The 27,643-nt window shown below is 41.7% G+C and overlaps 2 long non-coding RNA genes across 2 annotated transcripts; one reads left to right on the top strand and one right to left on the bottom strand.

Moving 5' to 3' along the window:
* Window positions 1-1,638: 1,638 nt before the first annotated feature.
* LOC145544442 (uncharacterized) lies at window positions 1,639-26,999 on the bottom strand. The gene is made up of 4 exons (XR_014081423.1): window positions 23,641-26,999; window positions 16,901-17,107; window positions 4,919-5,612; window positions 1,639-2,721 (listed from the first exon to the last, which is right to left on the bottom strand). It is a non-coding gene; the product is annotated as an uncharacterized LOC145544442 (long non-coding RNA).
* On the top strand, window positions 21,052-27,643 carry LOC145544441 (uncharacterized). The gene is made up of 3 exons (XR_014081422.1): window positions 21,052-25,299; window positions 25,517-25,830; window positions 27,122-27,643. It is a non-coding gene; the product is annotated as an uncharacterized LOC145544441 (long non-coding RNA).

Here is a 27,643-nt window from a genome sequence, read left to right as displayed (position 1 = left end):
AGCCATTCTCAATCTGCCCTTTCTATACCTTTGCATTCCTCATTTATCCTCTGCTCCACTCACCATGCACATTCCTAGACCTCACTGGCCACCACCATCTGTTCGCCATGTTTCCGTTCTAATACTGCTAACTATAGTATTATGCTGGCTGCTACAAACTTATGCTACATGATCTGTGTTCTGTGACTTCAGTCTTCTTGGTCTTCACTACAAGTTTTATTTCTCTGAAATTGCTATAGTAACCTCCCCAAATCTACATACTTTTAAAGATCCCAATTGCATGCCCGCCTTCTTTACTTTCAGCAGATGATCTGGCCTCCTGTTACAAAGAGGATAGCACACTGTGGGTGTGGCAGCGTAAATAAATGCTGGAATAATCTCTGTAAAGCATTACTGTTAGAACTATTATTTCTCTCCTGAAAAGCATTCAGGTTATATCCTCATATGCAAAGCAAAATCATAATCATGATTTTGATTTGATATTCTTTTTCTGAATCCTGCATTTCAACCAATCTGGAAAGGGACCCCAAGCCCCTTTCTATTCCACCTTATATTATGATCATTTCTTTTTTAAAATTTATTTTTAATTGGGGGATAATAGCTTTACATTATTGTGTTGGTTTCTGTGTTGGTTACATCAACATGAATCAGCCATATTTGCAACACAGGAATGGAGATGCAGACATGGAGAACAGACATGTGGACACAGTGGGGGAAGGTGAGGGTGGGACAAATTGAGAGAGTAGCATTGAAACTACACCATTTCTTTTTTAGAATGTCATTCCCTTGCATTTTTTGTGTATCAAAATTCTACCCATCCTTCAGCATCACAATTAAAATTTCATATGCTCTATGAGAAATGCTCTTACATGACTATTCCAGCTCACTTTCCTATTTTAAAATGTATGGCTCTTTGTTCTACTTTTAGGGTGCATTCCACTTTTTATTATGTCATTTGACTACATTTCATCCGTCCTCTGAGAATATAAGCTTCTTAAGAAAATGCAACCACGAGTTAACTTATATTTGTAGATGCTTAGGAAGCCATTGTTGATGTAGTTCACAGCCAATGAAGGGGCCAGATTTAAAGGGCCCCCATCTGCTCTTTTCCCTCTCTCTGTCTTTGGAGTCTCTTTGAAGTTAAAGAAACCTCTATTCAGAGAAAAGCTCCTCAGGGAGATGGGTCAGATGAGCATCAGGTTCTGTGAGCCCCAGGAGAAACCTTTGGAACTGAAGAGACAAAGCTGAGAGAAGAGGACACACTTGAAATGTGGTCCAGGCAGCTTTGCTGTCTCCTATTGCCAAACAGTGTCAGTGACCCTGTAACTTTCTCTGGGGCTGAGAAATCAGTTCAGTCCCAACCTTTGGGTTTAATAGATTATAAATCTGCCAAGAAAAGCTGCTTCCACCTGAAACTTGAGTCATGGTGATCTCAATGTGAGTATCTAACAAACTGAGAATGCAAATCCTAGTCACTTTGAGCTCATGTCACGCTCTCTTCCTTAAAGAGTTTGGGTTAAACCCAGAAAGAATAGAGGGCCAGAAAGGAAGACAAAATAAACATTGACTCAAAATGTGTTTGTGTGTGTACATGTATGTATATATACATATATATCACCCTTAATACCAGCAGCACCATTTAGGGAACAAGACTTTTTGTCTTTTATTAGATCTTATCTTATGCATAGGGATTCTTTGGAACAAACATAATCTTTCATTACAATATTGGGCAAAGCCTTACAAGAAAAATAAAGCGTAAGTTCTTAAGAAAAATGCTATAAAATCTTGGATTTCTCATTGCATGTTTCTTAGCTACAACATTAATCCTAAACAGTTTTTAGAAATTTTTCTCCATTGAAAATAGAGGGAGATCTGAATACATCATTTTCAGGTATCCTATTTACAGTCAGAAAGGTACGTCTTTACTCCTCTTTCTATGAAACAGTGACATCTACTGCTCAGTGGGGCAAATCCTCAAGAGTGTCCTAAGGCTAGAACCACCCGTGATTCAGCTATTTAGCCTTTGGAGTCAGAGGCAGGACCACGATCACTATCTCTTCTGCCTCTCCCTTCTGCTGAGGCCTCTCCTTAACACTATCATGTTTGAACTTCTGCACAAATTGCATTCTCTTCTTTAATAAATCTATTAGAAAGTCTTTCCTCATAGTGAACTCAAACTTGTTTCCTTTTTTAAAAAAGCGTTTATCTGACTGTGTCAGCTTTTAGTTGTGACACCCAGGATCTTCGCTACATCGTGTGTGCGGGCTCTGACTCACTCTAGTTGAGGCACGCAGGCCCAGTGGTTGCCACGTGTAGGCTTTGTTGCCCTACTAGGGATTGAAACTGTGTCCCCTGTATTGTGAGGCGGATTCCTGTTTCTTTTTAACATGTAACATTCTCTTAACCTTATCCTTGTGTGTGTGTGTGTGTGTGTGTGTGTGTGTGTCTGTGTGTGCACTCAGTTGCTCAGTTATGTTCAACTCTTTGTGACCCCACGGACTGTCACTTGCTGGGCTCCTCTGTGTATGGGATTTTCCAGGCAAGAAAGCTGGAGTGGGCTGCCATTTCTTCCTCCAGGGCATCTTCCTGACCCAGGGATCGAAACCAAGTCTCTTGCATCTCCTGCATTGGCAAGTGGTTTCTTTACCATTGCGCCAGCTGGGAAGTCTCTTATCCTTATAGTAGTGTTCAATAGGTAAACTCCTTTTCCATGTGACAGACCTAAAGACAGATTCAATATTCCATCAGTCTTCTTTTTCCACCTAAATAATTTCCCTCCCTTCAGCCCTCCTGGATATTATTTTATGCCTCTCTCTACATTTTTTTCCTATTCTGTACGTGTACTTTTGTTGATTCACATACATCAGAAAAATAAAAGTATGCATGCCACAAAAGGTCTGTTGTTGTTGTTTAGTCACTAAGTTGTGTCCAACTATGCTGTGACCCCCATGGACTATAGCCCACCAGACTCCTCTGTTCATGGGATTTTCCAGGCAAGAATACTAGAGTGGTTTGCCATTTCCTTCTGCAGGGTATCTTCACGACCCAGGGATTGAACCTACGTCTCCAGCATTACAGGCAGATTCTTTACCACTGAGCTATAAAAGATCTGTCATTATACAAATGAATGACTTCATCCATAGTTCAATGGCAGCAATGGAGTAGTAGGTAAGGGAGTGGAATTTGAAGAAAGACCTAGGTTCAATCCCAGCTCCCCTACTATGCAAATTATCCAGCCACTCCAAGTCTTTATTTACTAGGCTGTAAAATGAACTGGACAATAATGACCACTTAGTAGGTTTGCTCCAAGGCTTAAAATGAAATTCAATGAGGCATTGTGTGAAGAGCACTTAGCACAGCTCTTCAGTGAGTATGCAATAAATGGAAGCCGCCTTGGTATTAACCAGCTGCTGCTAGACTATATAAACAAACATGAGAAAAGCTGAGGGGAAATGGGAAATGAGAAGCAAAAGAGGAAATAGAAGAAATAAGGAATGCACAGCATGTTTTCAATTAACTACAAAATATAAAATTCCTTAAAGTCTGAGCCAATTTTATGCACATCCTATGTGCCAAGCTCATATCCAGTGTCTGGCATATAAAAGCAGATTAGTAAGTGTTTTCTGGATGAATTAATTTCATACAGATCAAAATATACTATATAGCAATGGAGAAAAACATCATAAAGTTAGTATTATAGCAACATTTCCTATATGAAACGTGATATAGTATAAAAAGCCCAAATATAGCAGATGTTGAGCCATGGCTAGTTTGCATGGCACATTTAATAACCTGAAAGGAGCTATTCATTCAGCAATTTTTATTCATTTGGAAACTCTTGGATCCATATTGCACACATACATCAAACCCTTTTCTACATAAACACTATCAGCAAAAATTCATTTCAGTGACTACCTATATTTAAACATAGGTGCTAAGAATACAAAGTATAAATTATCATTTCTTCCCTAGAATAGTTTAAAGTATAATTCAGGAAGTAATTAAAGCACATAAAGTGATCATGAAAAATACAAAGAATAAAAGAGTTATCCAGCCAGTAGTAGTCAGACCATTCTAGCAGATGTCTCACATCATAGCTCATAACCAATGGAGTCATTTTCCATTATACATGAGTCAAACCCACCAATTTTGGAGGTTTATTATTCCCACTGTAAGTCAGGTAAAATGTTGAAAGAAGGAAAGGAAAAAGGTAATTTTGAAAGTGTGTGAGTGAAGTTGGAGATATTTCTTAATGCCGTTGATGACCATGTGGGACTTAGAAAATTAAAGTGCTTCAGTGGTCTCAGGGAAAGTAAGCTGGATTCCACAGTGAGTCCCAGGTAAAAGAATTAAGTTTTCTTTTTTATATTTTCAGTGTGACCTTTCTTTGTTTGGTTTCACCATTTGCCTAATGAAGTGAAGAATAACTGTGCTGTCTGAATAACAGAATCATCATGAAAACTATATGAAATAATGCAGTAGAAAGGCCTTTGCAAATCTTGCTCTGAAAATGCAGATTGATATTATCCCTTGTTACTATTCTCTTATTAAGAGAAGCACATTTCCCTGCCTGTCCAAAGAGGTCATTCATGAGTAGGTTTAGTCTCACACCTCTCCCTGAGTCATCTAAGCAAAATAATCAGTACTCATACTTTTCAAAAAAAATTGAGTCTTAAGTAAAGACATATAGAATGGATTAGTACACCTAAAATCAGTGTCTGGAGTGGCAAATTGGTTAGTCAATCTTACTAGGTGATGTGGATTTTCATATAATTTGATTACAGCAATCAATATTGATCATGATGTTGCTTAAATGAATAATGCAGGTAGATATGTGGCAGTTTAGCTGTGCAGTGTTACACATGGTGGGTTTTAAATGATGAACTCACGTATAAACACAGAAAAGCTTTTTACTGACCATAACAAATTCCCAGAATTCCATGTCCAATATTCTCTCATAAAAGTTCAGTTCAGTTTAGTCACTCAGTTTTGTCCACCCCTTTGTGACCCCATGGACTGCAGCATGCCAGGCTTCCTTGTCCATCATCAACTCCTGGAACTTGTTCAAACTCATGTCCATTGAGTCAGTGATGTCATCCAATCATCTCATCCTCTGTCATCCCCTTCTCCTGCCTTCAATCTTTCCCAGCATCAGGGTCTTTTCCAAGGACTCAATTCTTCGCATCAGGTGGGCAAAGTATTGGAGCTTCAGTTTCAGCATCAGTCCTTTCGATGAATATTCAGGGCTGATTTCCTTTAGGATTGGTTGGTTGGATCTCCTTGCAGTCCAAGGGACTCTCAAGAGTCTTCTCCAACACCACAGTTCAAAAGCATCAATTCTTCAAGGCTCAGCCTTCTTTATAGTCCATCTCTCACATCCATACATGACTACTGGAAAAACGATAGCCTTGACTAGATGGACCTTTGTTGGCAAAGTGATGTCTCTGTTTTTTAATATGCTGTCTAGGTTGGTCATAGCTTTTCTTCCAAGGAGCAAGCATCTTTTAATTTCATGGCTGCAGTCATCATCTGCAGTGATTTTGGAGCCTGAGATCTCATAAAAGTAGACATTTGTAAAAGGGGAATGATTCTGGTTGTCTGGGACCACCAGCCTGTGTAAATAAATAATCAATATTAGAATTACCCCTACCTGTTTAGAGATAAGCCCAATGCCTTCTCTTCAGTTATCCTGGTTTTTGCATATAGATCCAGGAATACCTGACACGAAGGCCACTTGTGTTCCCCAGCTCTGGTATATTCATGGCTTGTTACCTGCAGACTACATGGGGGAGGGCCTTAGGCACTCCCATGGCTGCATTACATGAATTTTCTGGGACTGCCTCCTTGATATCCTCTGGATACCAGTGATGCACATGGAAGTGGGAACGGCTCAACCTTCATTGAGGAACACATAGCAGTGCTGCATGTGCCAGAGTCCTTCATGAAAGAGATTGGCTTCTGTCCCTAAATCCCTTTTCTTTTACAAAGTACTAGGCCTTAAGTCCCTGTTTAGGATCATCAAGAAAACCCTGTTAAGGAATTGCTCACAAAATAGGTAGAATCTTATCAAGATTACTGGAAGTATGCATCTATAAAGTGCATTTTACTATGTAATTCAACTGATCTTTGAGATAGGAGCAAAGGCAATATAATGGTGAAACAATAGTCTTTTCAACAAATGATGCTATAACAAGTGGACATTCACATGCAAAGGGAAAAAAAAAAGAATCTAGGCACAGGCTTCACATCCTTCACAAAAATTACTTCAAAATGGATCACAGACCTAAATGTAAAATGCAAGAGTGTAAAATCCTAGAATAACACAGGAAAAAACCTAGATGGCATTGAGTACAGCGATAATTTTTTAGATACAACACAAAAGGCAGAATCCATGAAGAAAAGAATTGATCACCTAGACTTCATTAAAATTAAAAATTTCTGCCCTGTGAAAGACGTTGTCAAGAGAATAAAAAGGGTATAAGACTGGGAGTCAATATTTGCAAATGACACCTCTGATAAAGGACTGTTATTCAAAATATTCAAGGAACTCAAATTCAACAATAAAGACACAAACAATAGGGATGACAGTATCATGCATTCAGTCTTTCTGCTCCCGCCCCCCTCTTACGTGCACAAGGATGGGCCTTGGGCCTGGAACACTTCCTTAGGAAGAGTTAAAGTGCCCACAACAGGCTGTGCTAGGCTTATCACCTTCTGTGGAAATAGCTTTCCTTGTTTTAGTCTCAGTGAGTGCTCTGTCTTTGTTTAAGAGTGTGCATCACATGACACCTGGCCAAGCCCACTGCTCTGTCTGTTCTCCAAGCAAGAAGGATGGAGTTCCTTGCATTTGCAGCAAGTGAGGGGGAAAGACCTGTTGGCCATTGGGCACTGATGTCCACTACTGAAGCTGATCTATCTCTGCCTCTTTTCTATTTAAATAAAGTGCTTGACAGTGTGGTATTTTTCTTAATGACTCCAATACCAAGATGCAATGGGCAGAATTGTTTGGAATCTGATGCCAGTTGGTTAACACGGTAAGTTTTCTATTCTCCATGTAGCTGGAGTGGTAAGAAAGAAAGAAAGTAAAGTTGCTCAGTCATGTCCAACTCTTTGCGACCCCCTTATCAAAGAGACCTTCTGATCTCCAGCTACAAGAGGCTTGAAAAAAGACTCTGACAGGGCCATAACTCCTGCCGCAGAGGCAGTCTGTGTCCTTGCACACTTGGCCCCGCCAGGGTCCCTGAGAGCCAAACAGCTGCACCACCTTCACGCTCAGCTCTCATTGGGGCAGAGCTGCCCCAGTGGAAAAAAAAAAGTCTTGTGTTTATGAGCGCAGGGTCACTTCAGTCCTGTCCGACTCTTTGCAACCCTGTAGACTGTGGCCTGCAAGGCTTCTCTGTCAGAGAGGGGGTTTTCCAGGCAAGAATACTGGAGTGTATTGGTCAATACTGGTTGCTATGCCCTTCTAGAGCACTATATTTCCTGCTATCCTAGACGCCAACCCCCCTGAGTACCTGATGGTCCCAGAACCCCTGCGACCCAAGTAGCTGCACCACCTGCACACCTGGCCCTCACAGAGGCAAACCCAAGTCCTCCAGGGCAGCCTCACGAGCAAACCCCAGTGGACGACCCACATGAAGAGGTGGAAATAAAACCACAATTGAAACCCGGGGCAGTATGACTAAGGAAGAAGACCCCAAACCTTCCTACCAGCTGTACAAGCTGCAGATTAAATCCACACGATCAACTAGGCAGACTCTGTGTCTATGGACTATATAAAAGGACAGTGAGAGCTCCCACAAAAGAAAACGCACTAGTTCTGATAGCCGTGGACACTGGAGGCAAGAACACACTGGAGTAGGGCCAGATTAGAATCTGAGCTGCCCCCACAGCAGGTCCAGAGATCAGCGCAGTGTTGGAGGTGAGGTGGACTGTGCCTGCCTGTGAGGGAAAGGTCTCTGACAGCAGTGACTCAAGAAAAACATTTAATATTCTTATTTTTAACTTATTCTGTAGATTCTTTTGGATTTTTTTTCTTTTTTCCCCCCTTTATCTCCCCCTCTGTTGTAGTTGTCAATTTTATTGGCACTAAGAATTCCAACTAAGCTTTTGAGCTTTTTTTTCTTTTTCCTCAATCACACCTTTTATTGTTGTCATAAACCTCTGTTTCTACATTGGGCTTTTGCAGTTCTGTGAAATTTTCGTCTTTCCTTTTTTCTTTTTTTTTTTAATTTTAATTTTTTAAACCTATTATTATTTTTTCTACATCTATTCCTTTGTTTGCTTTTCCTACTGTTCTTTTCCCCTTGCAGTTTGTGTTTAACATTTATAAATCTTCTTTATCTATCTGTATTTAATTTTGCATATCTATTCTTTATTTCTTTTCATTCTCTCCTTTCGTCTCAACATATTTGTTAGTATAATTTTCATTACTATATTCCCCGATTGGCACCATGCTTTAATTTTGTCTTCCAGTTTGTACTTTAATTAGTTTTGTTCTGGTAGATATAATTTTTGGTTTCCTTTGTTCACCAGGTCAATCTATTGTACTTAATTTTTGTTGGACTATTTTGATTTTGCTTATGGGTGTACATGTATATGTGTATATTCAGTCACTCTTTCTGTTGTTGTTATAAACCTCTGCCTCTACATTGGGCTTTTGCAGTTTTGTGGACTTTTCCTTTTTTCCCCCCTTTTTCATTCTTCTTCCACTTTTCTCTCTTTTTTCTCTTTAAAATTTTAATTTTCAATTTTTTAAACCTATTATATTTTTTCTACATTTACTCCTTCATTTGCCTTTCCCACTGCTCTTCTCTCCTTGCAGTTAATCTTTAATGTATATAAATCTTCATCTACCTCTATTTAACTTTGCATATCTATTCTTTCTTTTCCTCTCAACGTATTTGTTGGTTTTATTTTCATTGCTTTATTCCCCAGTTAGCATCTTGCTTTAGTTTTGTTTCCCAGTTTGTGCTTAAGTTAATTTTGTTCTTAACTGGTAAATATAATTTTTGATTTACTTTGTTCACTGGATCAATCTACTGTACTTTATTTTTGTTGGACTGTTTTCACTTTGCTCATGGGTATATATGTATATGTGTATATTCCATTATTTTAATTATTATATGCCTGATTTTGTAACTGCTAGTTGTCTGGGGTTCATCTTTGGTTTCTCATTTTTAGATATTTGTTTTACTCTCCCTTAATGCCATAACAAACCACTTGTGGAATCTTTGTTCCTGACCAGAGATCAAACCCTGAGCCTTTGGAGTGGGAGCACTGACTCTAAGACCCTAGACCACTAGAGAACTAACCCTTGGGAGTGTCAGATAGTGAGAACTCACACAAAGGAAACCACTTGAATACAAGACCCGGCATCACCCAAACACCAGTAGCACCCTGTGCAGGATGCCTCATCTAAACAACAAACAAAACAAAAACACAATTCCAATCAACAGCAGACAGGAGTACCACCTCACTCAGCCTTGCCCATCAGAGGAAAAACAAACAAACAAAAACTCAGCACAAATCTCCCCCTATACAAAGCTCACACAAACCACTGGACCAAACTTAGGAGGGCAGAAACCAAAAGGAAGAAAGAATTCAACCTTCTTCAAGGAAAGAATTCAACCTTCCTTGAAGCCTGGGAAAAGGACACCTCAAACACAATAACTTAAAAAAAATAAAAAGAAAGAAAGAAAGAAAAGGCAAAGAAACACTGCACAAATGAAGGAACAAACTAGAAGCACAGAAGTCCAAATAAATGAAGAGGAAATAGGCAAGCTACCTGAAAAAGAATTCGGAATAATGATAGTAAAGATCATAAAAAAAAAAAAAACCTTGAAAAGAAAATGGAGAAAATGCAAGAATCAATTAACAAAGACCTAGAAAAATTAAAGAATAAGCATACAGAGACAAACAACACAATTACTGAAATTAAAAATAGTCTGGAAGGAGTCAATAGCAGAATATCTGAAGCAGCACACTTCCAGCAGTGAGCTGGAAGATAAAATGATGAAAATAACTTCTGAAGAACAGAACAAAGTAAAAGAAATGAAAAGAGCTGAGGACAGTCTCAGAGATGTCTGGGATCATATAAAATGCACCAACATTTGAATTATAGGGGTCTCAGAAGAAGAGAAAAAGAAAGGGCATGAGAAAATTTTTGAAGAGATTATAGTTGAAAATTTCTCCAACATGGAAAAGGTAACAGTCAAGCAAGTCCAAGAAGCACAAAGAGTCCCATATGGGATAAACCTAAGGAGAAACACGCCAAGACACATACTAATAAAACTAAGAAAGACTAAACACAAAGAAAGAAAATTAAAAGCAGCAAGGGAGAAGCAACACATAACATACAAGGGAAACCCCATATGCTTAACAGTTGATATTTCAGCAGAAACTCTGCAGGCCAGAAGGGGATGGCTGGATGTATTTAAAGTAATGAAAGGGAAAAATCTATAATCAAGCTTACTGTACCCAGCAAGGATCTCATCCAAGACTGATGGAGAAATCAAAAGCTTTTCAGACAAGCAAAAGTTAAGAGAATTCAGTACCACCAAACCATCTTTACAACAAATGTTAAACAGACTTATATGGTCAAAAAATACAAGAGAAGAAAAAAGATCTATAAAATCAACCCCAAACAATTAGAAAATGGCTATAAGAACATATATATCAATAATTATTTTAAATGTAAATGGATTAAACGCTCCAACCAAAAGACACAGACTGGCTGAATGGATACAAAAACAAGACCCATATATATGGTGTCTATAAGAAACCCACTTCAGAACTCAAGACACATGTAGACTGAAAGTGAGAAGATGGAAAAATATATTCCATGTGAATGGGAAGCAAAAGAAAGCTGAAGTAGCAATCCTCATATCAGACAAAATAGATCTTAAAGAAGATTACAAGAGATAAGGAAGGACACTACATATTGATCAAGGGATCAATCCAAGAGGAAGACATATTTGTAACTATGCACCCAACATAGGAGCACCTCAATACATAAGACAAACACTAACAAACATAAAAGGAGAAAATGACAATAACACAATAATAGTAGGAGACTTTAACACCTCACTCACACCAATGGATAGATCATTAAAACAAAATTAATAAGGAAACACAAATCTTAAATGATACATTAGATGAGATGGAATGAAATGAGATGGATCTCACTGATATCTTCAGGACATTCCATCCAAATGCAGAAGAATACACATTCTTCTCAAATGCACATGGAACATTCTCCAGGATAGACCACATCTTGGGTCACAAATCAAACCTCAGCAAATTTAAGAGAACTGAAATTGTATCATGCATCTTCTCTGACCACAATGCTATGAGACTAGATATCAATAACAAGAAAAAAACTGTAGGAAACACAAACACATGGAGATTAAACAACAAGTTTCTAAATAACCAACAGGTTACTGAAGAAATAAAAAAATTTCTAGAAACAAATGACAATGAAAACATGACAACTCAAAACCTATGGGATGCAGCAAAAGCAGTTCTAAGAGGGAAGTTTATAGCATTACAATCCTACCTCAGGAAACAAAAAACATCGAATAGAAAACCTAACTTTACACCTAAAGCAACTGGAAAAAGAAGAAGAAGAAAAAAAATAAAATTAGTAGAAGGAAAGAAATCATAAAGATCTGAGGAGAAATAAATGAAAATGAAATGAAAGAAACAATAGTAAAGATTAATAAAACTAAAAGCTGGTTCTTTGAGAAGATAAACAAAACTGACAAACCCTTAACCAGACTTATCAAGAACAAAAGAGAGAAGAATCAAATCAACAAAATTAGAAATGAAAAAGGAGAGGTTGCAATAGACAATGCAGAAATACAAAGGATTATAAGACACTATCATGAACAATTATATGGCAATAAAATAGATACCCTGGAAGAAATGGACAGATTCTTAGAAAAGTTCAATCTTCCAAGGCTGAACCAAGAAGAAATAGAAATTATGAACAACCCAATTACAAGCACTGAAATTGAAGCTGTGATAAAAAATCTCCCCCCAAAAAGAAGCCCAGGACCAGATGGCTTCACAGGAGAATTCTATCAAACATTTAGAGAAGAGCTAATGCCTATCCTTCTAAAACTCTTTCAAAATATTGCATAGGAAGGAACACTGCCAAATTCATTCTATGAGGTCACCATCACCGTGATACGAAAACCAGACAAAGACAACACAAAAAAGAAGACTACAGGCCAATATCACTGATGAACATAGATGCAAAAATCCTCAACAAAATTTTAGCAAATATAATTCAGCAACAGATCAAAAAGCTCATACACCATGATCAAGTTGTGTTTATTCCATGGATGCAAGGATTCTTCAACATACAGAAATCAATCAATGTGCTACACCATATTAACAAATTCAAAGATAAAAATCATATGATCATCTCAATAGATGCATAAAAAGCCTTTGACAAAATTCAGCACCCATTTAAGATTAAAACTCTTCAAAAAAAATGGGCATAGAAGGAACCTAGTCAACATAGTAAAGGCCATATATGATAAGTCTACAGCAAACATTATTCTCAATGGTGAAAAACTGAAAACATTCTCCATAATATCAGGAACAAGATAAGGGTGTCCACTTTTGCCACTATTATTCAACATAGTTCTGGAAGTCCTAGCTACAGCAATGAGAGAAGAAAAAGAAATAAAAGGAATCCAGATTGGAAAAGAAGTAAAACTCTCACTGTTTGCAGATGACATGATACTTTACATAGAAAACCCTGAAGATAGTATCAGAAAATTACTGTCTATCACCAACACCCGGAGCTTACCCAAGATCATGTCCATTGAGTTGGTGCTGCCATCCCACCATCTCATCCTCCATTGTCCCCTTCTCCTCCTGCCCCCAATACTTCCCAGCATCAGAGTCTTTTCAAACGAGTCAGCTCTTTGCATCAGGTGGCCAAAGTATCGGAGTTTCATCTTCAACATCAGTCCTTCCAATGAACACCCAGGACTGATCTCCTTTAGGATTGCAGGCAGATTCTTTACCAACTGAGCTATCAGGGAAGCTATCAGGGAAACAGATGGAGAGATATTCTGTGTTCCTGGGTAGGAAGAATTATTATTGTGAAAATGACTATACTACCAAATGCAATCTACAGATTTAACACAATCCATATCAAATTACCAATGACATTTTTCACAGAACTAGAACAAAATATTTCACAATTCATATGGAAACAGAAAAGACCCAGAATAGCAAAAGCTGTCTTGAGAAGAATGGAGCTGGAGGAATCAAGCTTCCTGACTTCAGATTATATTACAAAGCTACAGTCATCAAGACACTATGGTACTGGCACAAGAACAGAAATATAGACCAATGGAACAAGACGGAAAGCCCAGAAATAAACCCATGCACCTATGGGTGCCTTATTTTTGACAAAGGAAGTAAGAATATACAATGGGGCAAAGACATCCTCTTCAATAAATGGTGTTGCGAAGACTGGACAGCTACATGTAAAAGAATGAAATTAGAACACTTCCTAACACCATACATAATGATAAACTCAAAATGGATTAAAGACCTAAATGTAAGACCAGAAACTATAAAACTCTTAGAGGAAAACATAGGCAGAACACTCGATGACATAAATCAAAGCAAGATCCTCTATGACCCACTTCCTAGATTAATGGAAATAAAAACAAAAGTAAACAAGAGGTACCTGATTAAACTTAGAAGCTTTTGCACAGCAAAGGAAACTAATAAGCAAGATGAAAAGACAACCCTCAGAATGGGAGAAAATAATAGCAAATGAAACAACTGACAAAGGATTAATTTCCAAAATATAAAAGCAGTTCATACAACTCAATACCAGAAAAACAAACAACCCAATCAAAAAGTGAGAAAAAGACCTAAACAGACATTTCTCCAAAGAAGACATACAGATGGCTAACAAACACATGAAATGATGCTCAACATCGCTCATTATTAGAGAAATGCAGATCAAAACCACAATGAGATATCACCTCACACCGGTCAGAATGGCCCTCATCAAAAAGTCTACAAAAAATAAATGCTGGAAAGGGTGTGGAGAAAAGGCAACACTCTTGCACTGTTGGTGGGAATGTAGATTGATATAACCACTATGGAAGATGGTATGGAGATTCCTTAAAAAACTAGGAATAAAGGTTACCAAATGACCCAGCAATCCCACTCCTAGGCATATACCCTGAGGAAACCAAATTGAAAGAGACACATTGTTCATTGCCCCACTATTTACAATAGCTAGAAGATGGAAGCAACCTAGATATTCATTGACAGATGAATGAATAAAGAAGTTGTGGTATATATACAAAATGAAATATTACTCAGCCATAAAAATGAACACATTTGAGTCAGTTTTAATGAGGTGGATGAACTTAGAACCTGTTATACCAAGTGAAGTGAGTCAGAAAGAGAAAGATAAATACCATATTCTAACATATATATACGAATCTAGGAAAATGGTACTGAAGAATTTAATTACAGGGCAACAATGGAGAAACAGACATAGAGAATAAACTTATGGACATGGGGAGAAAGGAGGAGAGGGTAAGATGTATGGAAAGAGTAACATGGAAACTTACATTACCATATATAAAATAGATAGCCAACAGGAATTTGCTGTATGGCTCGGGAAACTCAAACAGGGACTCTGTATCAACCTAGAGGGGTGGGATGGGGAGGGAGATGGGAGGGAGGTTCAAAAGGGAGGGGAATATGTATACCTATGGCTGATTCATGTTTAGGTTTGACAGAAAACAGCAAAATTCTGTAAAGCAGTTATCCTTCAAAAAAAGATAAATTAATTAAAAAAAAACTCAACATTTAAAAAACAACAACAACAAGGAAATACTACTACACACCTATTAGAATAGCCAAACCTGGAACACTGAGAACATTAAATGCTGGAAAGGAGGTGGAGCAACTGAAAATCATTCATTGCTGGTAGGAATGTAAGACAGTACAGCCACTTTGGAAGACAGTTTGTTGGTTTCTTTAGAAACTAAACATACTGTCACCATATGATCCAGCAGTCACACTCCTTGATGTTTAATCAAATGAGAAGAAAACTTTAAAAAACACACCAAAAACCTGCACACGAATGTTTAGAGCAGCTTATTGATCATTGCCAAAATTTGGAAGCAGACAAAATGTCCTTTAGTTGACAAACGGATAAATGGTACCTCCAGATAACGACATATTATTGTTGCTGTTCAGTCGCTAAGTAGTGTCCGACTCTTTGTAGCTGCATGGGCTGCATCATGCCAGGCTCCTCTGTCTTTCACTATCTCCCAGATTTCGCTTAAATTCATGTCCATTGGGTTGGTGATGCTCTCTAACCATCTCATCCTCTGTGGTCCCCTTCTCCTTTTGCATTCAACCTTTCCCAGCATCAAGTTCTTTTCCAGTGAGTCAGGTCTTCACATCAGGTGGCCAAAATATTGGAGCTTCAGCTTCAGTATCAATCCTTCCAATGAATATTCACCGTTGATTTCCTTTAAGATTGACTAGTTTGTTCTCCTTGCAGTCCAAGGGACTCTTGAGAATCTTCTCCAGAACCACAGTTTGAAAGCATCAATTCTTTGGTGTTCAGCCTTCATATGCATGGGTGCATGCTTTAGTCATGTCTTACTCTTTGTGATCCCATGGACTGTAGTCTGCCAGGCTTCTCTGTCCTTGCGGATTCTCCAGGCAAGAATACTGGAGTGGGTCACCATGCCCTCCTCCAGGGCATCTTCCCACGTCAGGGATCAAACTCAGGTCTCCCTCATTGCAGGCATATTCTTTACCACCTGAGCCACTAGGGAAGCACATAAACAATGATAGATCGAAGGAAAATATTAAGGCTCTATTTGACCAGCTGTGCTTGGTGTGTCCCACAGAACAGCAGCTCAGAGATGGAAGAGTGTAGGGTATTTCTAAATTCATGTTTGGGAAAACCGGGACTGACAGTACTATTAGCTCCACACACACTTCATCACTCACTCTCATCTCCATGACCTAAAGCAGACAGAATATAAGATATCATGTTGCAGTGGAGGAAAGTATCTAAAAAATGGAACCATAGTGAACTTATTTCAAATAGTAAATGCTCAAGCACAAGACCAAATGTATCATAAAAGGAAGGACAGTGGCAATTAAATGAATCAAAAATACTGAGTCCAGGGATTTCCCTGGTGGCCCAGTGGTCCATGCACCCAATGCAGAGAGTGTAGGTTAGATCCCTGGTCAGGGAACTAGGTCCCACATGCCACAACTAAAGAGTCTGCATACTGCAATGAAGATAAAACATTCCACATGTTGCAACTAAGACCTAGGGAAGCCAAATAAAATTTTAAAGACGTTTTAAGAAAAATTTAAAAAAATATTGAGTCCATTTTTACTAAGTAAGAATACTGAGTATGTTATATGATTGCAAAGAAATGTTACAAGGTGGTGAAATGTGCTGAAGGAAAATATTATTGTAACAGAATGTTTAAACACTTCACATAAACAAGGACTATAACCATCATTTTATTCCAAGGAAACTGTGCATGCTATGGCTGACAAAAGTGGCCCTTATTTTTCTCATGTAATTGGCTCTCTTTTTGTCATGTTATTCTGCCAACTAAAGAAGCCCACTGAGATGCTTCCTGAAGGTTTGCAGCAGACTGAGTCTGCACTCCCAGAGCCTTGTTATTTTTCCAAGTGGAAACAACTTGCTTGACTTATAAAAATTTGTTACAACACATTCCTAACCTATAGAGTAGGCAACTGTGACAATTCCCATAATTATAATACAGTGTAACGGGATCTAAAATGAAAATATTTTGGTTCATGTTACATAAATGGCAAGAGAATGGTAGAGGTTCAGCTCTGTACTTACTATTACAAATTCATCAGCAGCAGAAATAATGGCTGTATTTCATTATTATCATTTTTAGTCTCACTGTTAGTGATCTTAAGCAGAAAGTCAGTTAAGCACATATTAGATGAAGGAGGAGACTGTAGGGCCTGGAGTCCATCTGAGGCCTGTTCAATGCTGGCCATGCTTGGTCACCTTTTCCGTGGACTCTAAACTCTGTCTCAGGGCCTATGGAAACGACATACCAACAGAAGGATAAGACCCCCTCCGGACAAAGGAAACTTGAGAGTCGTATCTAGGTTACTCATCACCTAAGAGAAAACATATACTAATCACCCCTGTCTCTGGATAGGTCATAAATTTTTTTCTGTACTTATCAGTGTGTAACCTGGGCTTATTAATGACCAATTGTTTAACTGTTTAAGCACATGACACATGAGTGATGGAGCTATTGTGATTGTATCTACCTTTCTTTGTTTATGCAAGTTTTGAGGAATTTGGGGAGATGGGTTTGAGCACATACACATAGGTTATAAAAGATTTTCACAGAAGCTGGTCAGGGTCCTTGGCTAAGAGGAGACTCTGCCTTGGGCCTGCCGGTGTAATAAACTGCACTTCACTATCTGCATCATCCTTCTGAGTGAGCTTGTTTCCCGGAACGCATGGCTACAACGCAGACAATTTACAATTTCTTATGACTTATAATAAAGGATTACATTTGAATTATTCTCCCAAGTGTGTCAAGAAAAACTGAAATTAGACTTGTTTACTCATGATTAGTAATTTAATATAAAACAAAGGAAAACTTGTTCTCCTCAAGCTTCAAGGACAATAGAAACATCCCAGTGCCTACTGTGGTTCACTGTGAAAAATAGTGTGTTTATGTCAATAAAAACTAGACTAATGTTTCTGATGACTGTTTCTCAGGAGTAAGCAGACTTATCATCACAGCTTCATTTCCAATGAGACACACTTGGAGGAGATGAGCTTGAGGTGCCTTCTCTGATGGAGGAGGAAGCTCACTGTTTGCTCCAGTGACTGTGGGGTCAACCCCCACTCACTCCCTGGCTTTGCTCTCAGCTGAGGAGCAGCTCCTACAGCCCAGTGGCTCAGTGGTAAGGGGTCTGCCTGCCAAGCAAGAGACGTGTTCAGTTGCTGAATAGATCCCCTGGAGGAGGGAATGGCAACCCTCTCCAGTATTCTTGCCTGGGAAATGCCCGTGGACAGAGGGGCCTGGCAGGTGATAGTCTGTGAGGCCCCAAAGAGTTGGACACAACTGAGCGACTAGCGTTTTCACTTTGAGCAACCACAAGGCAATAGGAGGCACTGAATCACCTCCACAGACCACCAGCATTTACAGCCTCAGCGAGACCGGGCTGTGAGGTCATCCAGCCCTGGGACCAAAGGCACGAGATGAAGAAGAGGAGCAACGAGGGCTTTGTGTCCCGTGTTGTCTGCCCTCAGGTAAGTACGTCTGTCGCCTTTCTACAGAACGACATTCGAAGTTCCTGCTGCAGTCGGGTCCCCAGTGTCCATAAGGTAACCTAGATTAGCCTGCCCCGCCCCAGGCTCCCACCCCTCCAAGGAAGCCCTCTCTCATTCAGGGACCGCGTGGAACATCAGCATTCTCCACGCATCGTGGGTGTCTCCACCTCCCTAGGGGTAAAGACCACACCTCTGCCACGAGGAGCCCTCCATCGCACCTGCATGGAGTCAGGGGCATGAAGCGTTTGTGATCCTAAAACCAACACACCAAGATCCAGGGGCATAGTGTCAAGAATCAAGACTAACAAGTGGGACTTCCCTGGTGGTCCAGTGTGTAAGCATCCACCTGTCGGTGCAGGGGACACAGGTTCAATCCCTGGTCTGGGAAGATCCCACACGCTGCAGGGCAACTAAGCCTGAGTGCTACAGCTACAATATGCTTCACAACAACAAAACAGAAGCCACCGCAGTGAGAAGCCCTCCCACTCGGTTACTAGAGGGTAGACAAAGCCTGAGCGCAGCAAGGAAGACCCAGCACAGCCAAAAATAAAAGTCAAAACAAACAAACAAAAGATGAACAAGTGGTCCATGCTGTAAGTCTTAAATAGCAAAACTGTAATTGTGCTGACAAGTATGAATCACCCATTTATTGACTGCAGTGACCTACTCTAAGAAGGGAGTTTAAAAATAAATCATTTTAATGATCTTTGCTGAGTGTTTACCTGCTTTTTAAAAACAACTTTCTGTTAAATAAATATTTTCTAATGATCATTAAATCGTGTTATTGAAGAAGGAATTCATTCATAGGGCCTGGACTCCATCTTAGGCCTGTTCATGCTGATCATGCTCGGCCACCTCTCCAATGGACTCTGAACTCTGTGCTTAGTGCCTGTGGAAACCACCACAGAAGGGTAAGACCCCCTCCGGACAGGGGAATCTTGAAGATCATATCCAGCTTACTCATCGCCTAAGAGAAAACATACACTGATCCCCCTACCTCCGGACAGGTCAGAAATTTTTCTGTGTCTATCAGAATGTAACCTCGGGCTTATTGATTATTAACTGTTTGGAATGTAACCTCGGGCTTATTGATTGTTAACTGTTTGAACACATAACACATGAATGATGGGGTTATTGTGATTGTACTTACCCTTCCTTTGTTTATGTAAGTCTCAAGGAATTTGGGGTGGTGGGTTCAGACACATACATATGATGTATAAAAGATTTTCACAAATGCTGGTCGGGGTCCTTGGCTAAGAAGAGACTCTGCCTTGGGCCCACAGGTGTAATAAACTGCACTCCACTATCTGCACCGTCCTTCTGAGTGAGCTTGTTTCCAGGAATCCGTGGCTACAACATTTGGTGCGTTGGCCGGGAAACTCCTCGCTTTGAGGAGACAGGTCTCATTTGAGGCCACCCCGAGGCTTTGTAGCTTGAATCTCCTAGAGGAGGGAGGGCGCCTCGCCCCTCTGGAAGAATTCGGCCTTTCAACACCCGGTTTCTTTGCTTTGGCAGGTAGTGAACGGCAATAAGGGAACTGAGTGCTCAGGTGGGGAGGATCCCACCCGGTAGGGTGGAAGAGGGGGCCTGATCACCCCCCTGGGAGGGACCGGAAGGGAGACGCATAGGAAACTGGTTTAGGTTGGTGACAACAGCTGCTCGGCACTCAGGTCGACGGCTGTGCCAGGGATAAAGAAAGGGAACTTAGGGTTTAAGAAAGCCAGTTAGGAGGTGTGTCCACGCCGTCTTAGGGAACGTGCTGAGCGGTCGCCACAGGGTTTTAGAAAGAGGATATCGAATTCCGTATGCTCATATTTTGCCCTCCCCCGGGAGGTACCCATCTGCTGTGTGACCCATCATCTCCCCTGCCAGTGGAAACAGGTAGATTGGTTTCTCAGGAAGGCCCTGGGATGTGGGAATCCAGAGGTAAGAAAATGGGAGGAAGCTGATCTAAGGCCATTGTAATGGAGAATATGATTAAGAATTTTAAGAAAGGATTCGATGGACACTATGGGAGGAAAATGGCACCCGGCCAGCTCCGTACCCTTTGTGAAGTCGAATGGCCTTCAATGGGAGTTGGCTGGCCACCAGAGGGAACTATGGACTTAAATCTCATAAAGACAGTCTGTGCTATAGTTATGGGAAAGCCTGGACACCCTGATCAGTTCCCGTACATAGACTCTTGGCTGGGAATAGCCCAAGACCCCCCCCCAAATGGGCCTGTTTTTACGCTCATGGTGGGGAAGGAAAAATCTTGATGGCCCAAAAGGTAACCAAGGATGAGGAGGAAATTTTACAGGACCCTGAAGGAGATGAGCTTCCCCCACTGCCATATTGGATGATGGTCCCAGCAGGTAGTATCACCGCGGCCACCAGAGGCCCAACCGGAGGAACGAGCCTGAGACCGGTAAGCCTCCCGGACTCCTCAATGGTCCCAACAGCTCCACAGGTTGTAGATCAGTGCCTGCCCCCACTCCCCCACCCACCCCGGCAGGCTCCAGCCTCAGCTGGAGGGACAATGAGCCCACCGGACTCTACCACTCCGGATGTTGCCACTACAGTCCCTAAACTCTATCCTCCACTCCCGGTAAGTACTCCCGGACAAGGGGGAGGAACCACTGAAATTAAACAAAGGCTCCGCTCTGCCAAAGAGCCAGAGGAAAGAATACCCTTTCAGATGCCCCTCAGAGAAATTCAGCAACTCCCAATGATAGGGGAGGATAGTAATTAATCACCAAGCTCCTGTAACCTATTACTATCAGGCCTTTTCATCAATCGATATACTGAACTGGCCAAGGGGTGTGTTTTACACCCCTTCTTACTCGGTGGAACCCCAGGGCATGACTAGACTAATGGAGACTATTTTCCGCACTCATTGACCAACCTTGGATGATATAATGCAATTACTAACATCTCTCTTCAGTACAGAAGAGAGATATAGGATCAACACTGAGGCAATGAAATGGTTACAGGAGATGGTTCCTGAGGGCACTGCTAATCCAGAGAGGTGGATAGAACAAGCTTTCCCCATTGACAGACCTAATTGAGACTGCAATACAGAGGAGGGAAAAATCCAATTAGACAGATACCGGACTGTGATTATACAAGGACTTAAAAGGGGAGCCCGGAGGCCGATGGACATGTCTAAACCAGCCGAAATAGTTAAAAAGGGAAATGAGTCACCTTCCGAATTTTACGAGAGACTTTGTGAGGCCTACAGACTCTATACACCCATAGATCCAGAAGCTATGGGCTCCCAGATTATTATCAATTCGGCATTTATCTCACAAGCATGTCCTGACATAAAACAAAATCTTCAAAAGACCGAGGAAGTTTTATCCATGTCTATTTCTCAGCTGATTGAAATAGCAGATATGGTGTTCCAGAATAGAGACACAGAAATAGAAAAGAAATATGAGAAAAGGTATAAAGATGAGCAGAGGAAAACAGACGAGAGGTTTGCAATGTTGGCTGCTGTGCTTGGAAAGTCCTCTGAAGACTTTTCCACCGCCAAAACAAAGAAACCCCCTCTGGTTTCAAGGTCAGGACAGCCCTCCAACCGGTCCCAACGGAGGCCACGGGCTCCATTACAGCCAAATCAATGCACCCGATGCCGTGTGTTTGGTCATTGGAAGAATGAGTGCCCAGAAGGAAGAAGGGAGAATAGACCCCTCCAGGTTGCAGAACTCACTAACATAGAGACTGAATAGGGATGCTGGGGCTCAAAGACATCAGGTCCCCGAGAGCCCATGGTAACTTAAAAAATTGGGGACCAAGACATTGACTTTATGGTGGACACCGGGGCAGAATTGTCTGTGGTAACTAAACCCGTGGCACCACTGTCTAAAAGGACCACTGCCGTAACTGGGGTTTCGAGAGAAAAAATAGTTAAGTTGTTTTGCCAGCCCAAAAAATGTCAGATGGGGAGTCACCAAGTGACTTATGAGTTCCTCTACATCCCTGAGTGCCCAGTAACCCTGCTGGGAAGAGACTTACTCTTCAAGCTGGGAGCACAAGTGACTTTCTCTCCTGAAGAGAAGCCCACTTTTCGGGTGGGCACAACAACCTACTTAATCTCCCTCTCTGTGCCCCCTCAAGACGAATGGAGGCTACATAAGCCCCCTGGAGATAAACAAGTCTAGGCAACCGAGTTGGAGAGAAGGCTAACTCAGCTATTCCCTGAGGTCTAGGCCGAAGATAATCCCCCTGGGCTAGCCAGACACCAAGCCTCTGTAATAATAGAACTCAAACCTGGTGCCACCCTGGTGAGAAAGCATCAATACCCAATACCCACAGAAGCTCCAATCGGGATTCTGTCTCACATCAATAAGCTAAAGCAGACAGGTATCCTGGTGGAATGTCAATCAGCCTGGAACACACCAATCTTACCGGTAAAAAAGGAAGGACAAGACTATAGGCCCGTACAGGATCTCAGATTGGTCAATCAGACCACTGTAACTCTGCACCCCACTGTCCCAAACCCCTATACCTTACTTAGCCTCCTCCCACCTAAGACAAGGATCTATACTTGCTTGGACCTCAAAGATGCCTATTTCTGTATACGCCTAGCACCTGCATCACAATCCATCTTTGCCTTTGAATGGGAGGACCCAATCATAGGCAATAAGCACCAGCTCACTTGGACCCGCCTCCCTCAAGGATTCAAAAACACACCAACCATCTTTGGAGAAGCCTTGGCCTCGGACCTAGAACCTTTCCAGCCTGAAAGGTATGGATGTTGGGTCCTGCAATATGTGGACGACCTGTTGCTGGCTGCTGAGACCTGGGAAAAATGCTGGGAAGGGACTCAAGCCCTCCTCCAATTGCTGGAAGAGGCAGGGTACTGAGTGTTGAGGAAAAAGGCACAAATCTGCAAGGAAGAGGTAAGGTATTTGGGGTTTGTCTTTAAGAGAAGGCACAAGGTTGCTAGACCAATCTAGAAAGAAGTAATTCTGAGGCTCCCCATGCCTAAGACTCGGCAACAAGTCATGAAGTTCCTAGGGGCTACTGGATTCTACAGGGTTTGGATTCCAAGGTATTCTCAAATAGCCCAGCCCCTATTTGAGCTCCTGACAGGGCCTGAAGAAAATCCAGTGAGTTGGACTGAGAAACAGCAAAAAGCCTTTGAGGCACTAAGACAAACAATCACCTCCACCCCCACCTTGAGATTGCCAGACCTCACCAAACCATTCACCTTTTATGTGGCCGAAAAAGATAAAACAGCCATGGGGGTTTTGACTCAAACCCTGGGAATGTAGGACAGTCCAATAGCTTACCTTTCAAAGCAACTTGATAATGTTGCCACCGGGGGACCTAGCTGTCTGCGGGCAGTGGCCATGGTCGCCTTACTGGTATGTGAAGCCACAAAGCTGACTTTCGGCCAGGACCTGATCGTAAAGGTCCCACACGAAGTCAACACCCTCCTTCGAGGAGATCCCCACAAATGGCTGTCAAATTCCTGGATTATTCAATACCAGGGACTGCTATGTGAAAACCCCAACCTCCGTATTGAGCCTTGCCAGGGTTTAAACCCAGCAACACTTCTCCCAATGGGAGAAGGTGGACCTACCCACGATTGCAAGGAAGTCTTAGAAGAGGTCTATGCTAGCCATGCAGACCTCCGAGACAGGCCAATTTCAAATCCTGACTGGACTCTGTATACTGATGACACCAGCCTGGTAAAGCTAGGACAGCGACTGTCAGGCTATGCTGTAGTCACAGAGAGGACTGTTATCAAGGCCGATTCCTTACCACAGCACTGGTCAGCCCAACGAGCTGAGTTATGGGCCTTAGTCCGGACACTGCAATTGTCAAAGGGTAAGAAAATAAACATCTACTCCACCTACCTGGGGCTCTATACCGGGAGAGAGGCCTTCTAACAGCCAATGGAAAGGACATTAAGAATAAAGAGGAGATCCTGACTCTGCTAGACACTGTCTGGAGTCCCATGGAGGTAGCAGTCATGCACTGCTGTGGGCACAAGAAGAAAGACACCCCACAGACTCGAGGAAATAGGCTGGCTAATGAGACCGCCAGAAGAGCAGCCAAGGACAGAAAGGAATCCAGGGAAATCCCCATGAGAACATTTGTCCTAGCTGAGCTACCCGAGCTGGCCCTAGACTCCTGGACATACACTGAGGCTCAAAACCAACTAGCTGAAGTGGAGGGAGCCACCAAAACAGAAAAAGGATGGTGGGAACTACCAGGTGGTAAGCTACTAGTGCCCAAAAAGATGACCCCCTCTCTGGTGAGCCAAGCTCATCGTATGACTCACCTAGGACATGACAAATTGGAGAAATTGACCCGAAGGTATTTTCTGGTTCCTTGCCTCTCTTCTCTATGTAGAACGGAATCCCAAAATTGCAACACCTGCTCTCAGATTAATGCCCCTCCAGGGTGCAGACCAAAACCCCAGGGTATCCAATTAAAATGTACCCTTCCTTTTGAACATCTGGAAGTGGAATTCACTGAGATGAAACCATATCGCCATTTTCGTTACCTGTTGGTCTTGGTATGTACATTCTTGAGATGAGTAGAGGCCTTCCCCACCCGAACTGAAAGAGCATCAGAAGTGGCTCAACGCCTGCTAGAGAAATAGTTCCTCGATTTGGATTCCCCACTAGCATAAGATCAGATAACGGCCCAACCTTCATATCGGATCTGATACAACAAGTAAGTAAAGCCACAAATATAAAAAGGAAGTTACACACTGCCTACTGGCCTCAGAGCTCCAAAATGATAGAACGAACTAACTGGACACTAAAGGAGACACTATCTAAATGGATTATAGAAACTGACTGTTCCTGGATAGATTTACTTCCCATGGCCTTGCTCAAACTCAGGATGACCCCACGGTCCCACGGCTACTCTCCCTATGAAATTGTATATGGGAGGCCTCCCACATAATAAGACGGGTAACAGCTGATATACTTTAGGTAAGAGGAGACGGGATATCACAGCAGATGGAACAACTAGGTAAGGTAATTAATCAAGTAACTAGGTTTGTGCAAGAAAGAATACCATTCCCCTTGGGGGAACAAATGCATGAGTTTATACCAGGGGACCAGGTATGGGTGAAAGATTGAAAACATGACACACTAGCCCCCCGATGGAATGGTCCTTATACTGTTGTTTTAACCACCCCTACCACAGTTAAAGTTGCAAGCATTGTCCCCTGGATCCATCACACCAGAGTGAAGAAGACATACCACACTGACCTGGAAGACGCCGAGTGGACCACCCAGAAGGACCCCACCGACCCACAAAAAACCAAGATCATTTTCTGAAGAGGAAGAAAAAAATGAGGTCCCGGACGAGTCCTCTCTAGGATGGAGCTGGGTAAACGACTCCTGCTACTCAGCCTCACCAACGCAATTCTGAACCTGACCACTGTTCCTGCACGGGACAACGTCTTCATCTCATGGGCACATTCTTATGCGAACTTCCACAACTCCTCCAATTGTTGGGTATGTAGAGCTGTGCCCCTGTCAGTAATGGATGGACTCCCCTGGTGGATATCGCCACTTTGCTATGGAGACTTTATACCACTGTGCTCCTTCTTGGAACAACAGAAAGGAAATTTCCTTTCTCTCACCGATCATAACCTTTCTTTGCTCTCCTGGTGTAAGAAAAAGCCATCAATGGGCCTGGGACATAGGGTTACATTTAACATGAACACTAGTCTTACGGAGGTAACAAGGGTTTATACCTCATATATGAAAAATAAAAAGAAAAAGAGCTCCCTTACAAAAGGGGGACAGGTCTCCCGGTACCTTGAGCAATGCTACCAGGTCTGAGATGAATATTTCTGAATGACTCCTGAGAAAGGACAGTTGATTGCTCCCACTACTATTTGCTGGAAACAAAAAGAACACAAAGTTGGATTTGGAGACTGCCCCCTAGACCCAAAAGAATTAAAATATATGGGTTATTTGTCCCTGAACAATGTAAACAAATCTTGAAAGTTACCTATCACCCCAATTAGCCTGTTCAGTGGCCCAGTTCCGACTAGAAATATAATCCCAAAATCCATTGGGTAGCTCCCAATGGGACCCAGTGGCTCTGTGGGCTTAACTTATGGCCATGGTTGCCAGTTGGCTGGGTAGGGCGTTGCACACTGGGATTTGCTTTCGCCCATGGCAGTATTAAGCCTAGCCTACACCAACCTCCAGTAAACCTGCCCTATCTGCATTCAAGATGGACACGATCTGTGTGCCAATGGTATGACTATCTTGCTGCCTTTTTTGTACCCTCTATAGGGACAACGGATATCATGGTTGAGGTAGAGGCCGTAACTAATTTCACTAAACAGGCCCTCTTAGACAGTACAAAAGCCATTCAAGCCTTGAACGAAGAACAAATTCAGATGAGGAAGGCAGTAATTCAAAATAGAATGGCATTAGACATACTCACAGCAGCCCAGGGGGGGACTTGTGCCATAATTAAAGTCAAATGTTGTGTATACATCCCTGACCTGTCTAGAAATGTATCTACTGCCTTGGAGGATATGCAAAATCAAGTGAAAGCCATGTCTAATGAAAATATTCCCTTTTGGACTTAGGTCCTGTCCTGGGTAAAGGGAGATTGGTGGAAAACTATTGTTACTGTTGTCGTAATAATCTTAATCATATTGCTTTGTGGGCCCTGCTTCTTAAAATGCCTTGTGAATTTTGCAACCCAGAGATTGATAGCGTTCTCTCGTGTGGGTGGCCGGAGGGCTAAGGTACAATATATCTTAATGAATGATGCTCATTACAGAAACTAGGAGCATCAAGAGTGGGGAATGAAGAAGGAATTCATGGGGGCCTGGACTCCTGTTCATCTTAGGCCTGTTCATGCTGATAGTGCTCGGCCACCTCTCCAATGGACTCTGAACTCTGTGCTTAGTGCCTATGGAAACCACAACAGAAGGATAAGACCCCCTCTGGACAGAGGAATCTTGAAGATCGTATCCAGGTTACTCATCGCCTAAGAGAAAACATACACTGATCACCCCTACCTCCGGACAGGTCATAAATTTTTTTGTATCTATCAGAAAGTAACCTCGGGCTTATTGATTATTAACTGTTTGAACACATAACACATGAATGATGGGGTTATTGTGATTGTATTTACCCTTCCTTTGTTTATGTAAGTCTCAAGGAATTTGGAGTGGTGGGTTCAGACATGTACACGTGAGGTATAAAAGATTTTCACAAATGCTGGTCGGTGTCCTTGGCTAAGAAGAGACTCTGCCTTGGGCCCGCCATCGTAATAAACTGCACTTCACTATCTGCACCG

This window comes from Giraffa tippelskirchi, chromosome 4, assembly GCF_054371585.1.
Source record: "Giraffa tippelskirchi isolate mGirTip1 chromosome 4, T2T-mGirTip1v1.2.pri, whole genome shotgun sequence".
NCBI classification, from domain to species: domain Eukaryota; kingdom Metazoa; phylum Chordata; class Mammalia; order Artiodactyla; family Giraffidae; genus Giraffa; species Giraffa tippelskirchi.
Note: the sequence above shows the minus strand (reverse complement) of the source record. Positions and strands in the feature narration are given on the sequence as shown.